The sequence below is a fragment of the Phoenix dactylifera genome, unplaced genomic scaffold (assembly GCF_009389715.1).
Source record: "Phoenix dactylifera cultivar Barhee BC4 unplaced genomic scaffold, palm_55x_up_171113_PBpolish2nd_filt_p 001194F, whole genome shotgun sequence".
NCBI lineage: Eukaryota > Viridiplantae > Streptophyta > Magnoliopsida > Arecales > Arecaceae > Phoenix > Phoenix dactylifera.
Window position 1 is genome coordinate 9,507 of NW_024068530.1, and position 5,415 is coordinate 14,921.

General features: G+C 40.1%; 1 non-coding gene across 1 annotated transcript; it reads right to left on the reverse strand.

The window, feature by feature from the left end:
- LOC120108135 lies at positions 1–107 on the reverse strand. The gene has a single exon (XR_005509606.1). It is a non-coding gene; the product is annotated as a small nucleolar RNA R71 (small nucleolar RNA).
- Between the last annotated feature and the right edge of the window lie 5,308 nt (positions 108–5,415).

A 5,415-nucleotide genomic window follows, 5' to 3' on the forward strand; every position in this document is an offset into this window, starting at 1 on the left:
ACACTTAGAAGAAATATCATGAACTTCGCACAAAAAGATGGAGAAACATTTTTTCAGTGTTGGGAAAGATTTAAGGACCTTCTCCTTGCTTGCCCACATCATGGATACGAAATTTGGAGAATCATCAGTTTCTTTTATGATGGTTTGACCTCCAATATGAGACAATTTATGGAAATGATGTGTAATGGTGAATTTATGAATAAGGAACCAGAGGAAGCCTGGGACTATTTTGATCTGTTGGCAGAAAATGCACAGGCCTGGGATACAATAGATAAGAACGAGAAACCTCAAAAATCGACTAATACTAAAGGAGGAATGTATCATGTTAAAGAAGAAAATGATGTAAAGTTAAAGATCTCGGCTCGGCACCCGTGCCGGACCCGTGCCTTAGCCAAATATCCGATCTCCTCCTAACCCTCTAAAGGATCTGACAACTAAATACATAACTCCACTACAATCTGCCACCATCTCCAAGTCATCAAGGCACAAGATCTCCGCAGGCATTCGGCACGCCCTATCATTAATGCATGAGACCCCCTCAGGCCTCCGATGCACTCAGTCATTAAATGAACACGGCTCAAGGTGATCTCCGGATCACTGAACCATCAAAGCACATGGCTCTTCCTGACCACTGGTTCACTCAGCAATCAATGCACTTGCCATCTACGAACCCCAGGCCCACCACGGCCGGCGGTTCAACCATCCCAACGGGTCCGATCAATCGTGACAGCTTCCTGACTCCGGCCTGATCCGGCCTTATTCTCCACAACGCCATTAATAAGCATGATCGTGCCCAATTATCACGAAAGAAGACAAATCCCCTTGCCCCCTCCCAGGTAACGTGATACCTTTCTACAAAAAGGGAACCTGGTGGGAAAGAGAAGGGAACGGACACAGATATACACAAAAAAGAGAGAACAAACATTCTCCTCCTTTACTCCCCCCACATATTAGCCCCCTCTGACTTAAGCTTCGGAGGGCCGTGATGAGAGTACAAAAGTAAAATTTTCATATTATCTTAATTAGTATTATAGCTAATTTTTATTAATAAAATTAATTAATTAATGCTTTATCTGTGTCTGAGTGCATGTAATTCAAAAGACCCTATAATGCTGGATTTTAGCCCAATGCCCAGTAGTTCGAGCTCAACAAATCCTTAGCGTCTCATCTGAGCCTCACGTCGCCCGTCATTCGCATGAAATCCATATCACTGTAACCACATGTTTCAGCTAGCACAAATGCCCGCATCGTGGAGCTTCCTAGCATCATCAAAACTGTCCATGTGGCTTTCCAAGCATCATGGCATCTCCTCCATGGGACCTAAATCAAACCCATGGGACCTAAATCAAACCCATGGGACCTAAATCAAACCCAAGGGACCTAAGCCAAACCGGCTTTTTCTTTCATCCGTGAAGCAACTCCCCAAGCTCTTTCGGCTTCCAAGCAACAGAGAACCATCCCAGCCATGAAGAGCATCCCAAGCGTCGTGGCATTCGATCGTTTCATCCAGCCGAGTCCTCCACTCCCTTCCCAGCGAATAAATTCCAGCCATCTGAGGAGTCTTCCCAACACCCATGGTTTCCCAGCAACTTCCCATCTCCAAGCCGCGTCTCATCAGTGTTCAAAACCGTCCCAAGCAACCGCAGCCTATAAAAGGACCCAGGTGAAGAAGAGAGAGGGGATGGATCTTACATCCGGTGGAGGAAAAAGAGGAGGCGAAGGGAGGTCACGGATCAAGAAGGGAGAGACGGAGCAAAGAGGGGACAGAAGCACAAAATCTGCACCTCCTCTTCCAATCCATCTCCTCAGTCGATTTTGGAAAAGGAGGAGAGGCCAGAAAGGAGAGAGGTGACCAGGGGGCTGTTCTAGAAGAGGAGGAGGCCAGCCGCCGTGACGGAAGAGGAAGGGAGCCAGCCGGGTGAGAGGAGGAGGAGACGCAAGAGAGAAGAGAAAACAGAGCACTCTGTTTTCTCAACCAAAGGAAACCAAAAAAAAAAAGAAAAGAAAAAGGGATTTATGCTTTATTTTATTTACTCTATGCTAATCCCTTTTATAAAAATGCTTGCATCTCATATGGATAGCTAAATCTCTTTTAGCTAAGGCTAGGGAATAGCCTAGTATTTTTTTCATGTATTCTTTTAATCATCAATTAAATTTTAATATCATTTATGTGCAGTGAATGTTTAGGAATTACTTTAAACTTATACATTTGTTTGATCTGTTATTTCTCCCAGGGTATAGCAGATGCTTAGAAACCCCTATAGTCTAAAGTAAAATTAATTGAATACTGTCCATAAAGATCCATTTATTTATGATTTTCACCGCTTTATTTTCCAGTTAGGTCTTCACTCAGATCTAACTGAGGTAATAGGTGATTAAAAGAAATGCATGAAGAAGTACTAAGCTGAATCCCGATGCCTTAGTTATTCCAAGCTGAATATAAATTAGCCTTTAGTTTTTTGTTCATAGTCAAATCCCTGTGGATACGATCTCGGACTCACCGAGAATATTATTTTGCTACACCCTATACTTGGGGTATTCTACATTTAATTTTCCTTTTTAAAAGAGCAAGATTAAAGACGTAGCAAGTTTTTGGCGCCGTTGCCGGGGATTTGCAACGTGCGAACGAGAACAAGGCTGAAAATTTCTATTTCTAGTTCTTCAATTTTTCTTTATTTTTAACACAGCTGAAATTTCAAATCTTTTCAGATTCAAGGACGATACAAAGCAGGACCAGTAACGAGGAAGATCAAGATCACATTTTTGGATTCCCGGAGTGAACGAACTCTGGCCGTGAGTATTTAAAGTAATTTTCCTGTTTTGCTCATACTAGTCCTATTTTTCCTAGATTATAATTTTACTCTTATTTTAAAAAATTAAAAAAAAATTATTAATTAAAATAATAAATAAATAAATAAATAAATAAATAAATAAAAAAATTTAGCTAGTTTGCTTGATCAACTATTCAAATGCAATTTAATGTCATGACATAAAATGTTAAAAATCTTCTTGATTGTTGCATATAGTATAAAGCATTTGCATAAAATAATCTAAGGGCTGAACCCATTAAAAAGATAAGGTCGGGATTTCATCACTCGTCCTTAGCCCAAAAATCATCCAAGTGCATAAATATCCTAAGCCTAATTAAAATCAACTAGACGTTGGCCCCTAAGGATAATCGAGCTCAATAGGACGAAGACCACTGAAAGTTGCACCAATTTCGCTCTATGACCCCGGTCGATGTCTAGGCAAGCTTTGTCCCTCTAAGTGATTAAAGGGAGACAGTTTCTGTTCGAGGAAAGTGGGTTTTAAGTGGGACCTTTGCTATACGCATCGTGACCCCTCCACTTACCTGGGAGCTTACCTGGTCGACTAGGTTATTAGACCGGATTGGAGGCTTAAGTGTACTCTTCAAACCAGTTAGGAGCTGTCTAGAAATTTTTAGGAAAACATTAGAAATAAGGGTGCTATGCTTTGATATTGTTTGACTGTGAATAATTTTAGTAGCAGGGTGTCAATATTCATAGCTTTAGGTAATATTCATACTCATCCAAAACTCTAAAAAAAATATATATATATACAAAATAAATAAATAATTAATTAATAATAATAATTAAAAAAAAAAGTCGACTGGTTAATTGGTCAGTATATGCGGTTGTGGCAAAGGGATAAAACGAAAAGATTATTTCGAGTTGAATCAAGGGATAAAAGTTCAATTAATCAAATGGAGGATAGTCAGAGTAATCATGGAGATAATGAATACCAAGATGACCTACCTAGTAGAACGCTTCGTGATTATCTACAACCCACTAGGACCAGTACCCCATCCTGTATGGTTATTCCTACTGCTGCGGGAGCTTTTGACATGAAACCAGGAATAATCCAATTACTCCCAAAGTTTCACGGACTTGATTCTGAAAGTCCCTATTTGCACCTAAAAGAATTTGATGAAGTGTGTTCAACACTTCATTTCAATGATGTCACTGAAGAAGTAGTTAAGCTTAAGTTATTTCCTTTTTCTTTAAAGGAAAAAGCTAAGTCATGGTTACATTCTTTAAGACCTAGGACCATAGCTACTTGGCAAGAGATGACAAGGGAATTTTTAAAGAAATTCTTCCCAACACATAAAACAAACACACTTAGAAGAAATATCATGAACTTCGCACAAAAAGATGGAGAAACATTTTTTCAGTGTTGGAAAAGATTTAAGAACCTTCTCCTTGCTTGCCCACATCATGGATACGAAATTTGGAGAATCATCAGTTTCTTTTATGATGGTTTGACCTCCAATATGAGACAATTTATGGAAATGATGTGTAATGGTGAATTTATGAATAAGGAACCAGAGGAAGCCTGGGACTATTTTGATCTGTTGGCAGAAAATGCACAGGCCTGGGATACAATAGATAAGAACGAGAAACCTCAAAAATCGACTAATACTAAAGGAGGAATGTATCATGTTAAAGAAGAAAATGATGTAAAGTTAAAGATCTCGGCTCGGCACCCGTGCCGGACCCGTGCCTTAGCCAAATATCCGATCTCCTCCTAACCCTCTAAAGGATCTGACAACTAAATACATAACTCCACTACAATCTGCCACCATCTCCAAGTCATCAAGGCACAAGATCTCCGCAGGCATTCGGCACGCCCTATCATTAATGCATGAGACCCCCTCAGGCCTCCGATGCAAAGTTAAAGATTGCTAATCTAACTAGGAAGGTTGAAGCCATTGAATTAAGCAGAGCCAATACAGGAAAGGCACCTACTATAGATGAAAGTATTTGTGAAATCTGTGAGAGTAATGCACACTTAACCAAGGATTGTCCTACAATCCCCACCTTCCAAGAAGTGTTGCATGATCAAGCGAATTTCACAAATGCTTATAAGAGACCATTTCCTGAAACATATAATCCTAACTGGCGAAACCATCCGAATTTTAGTTGGAGACATGGACCCACTGCCAATGAATCTCAAGGGAATTCCATACCCTATGTGCCACCCCATAAGAGATCCCTTGAAGATACTTTGCAAACCTTCATGCAAGGGCAGACCCAGATAAATCAGAATACCATGCAGTCACTTCAAGAACTTAAAAATTCTGTAGGTAGAATTGAGGCTCAACTCAATGTTAGGAAAAAAGGGACATTTCCAGCCCAACCTCAATCTAACCCAAAGGGTCAACATGAGGTCCATGAAGCAAGTTCATCCCAACCTAAATTTGAACAAATTAAGTCTGTTACGACCCTCCGTAGCGGAAAAATAATTAACAAATAAATTCCAACGAAGGATGACAGACCTGAAAAATCCATTGAGAAAAGGGATGAAAATAATACTGAACAAGATGATCTAATACCTCATCATAAGATAGTTGCTCCATTTCCTCAGCGCTTGCTTGCAGCTAAAAAGGAGTACCTG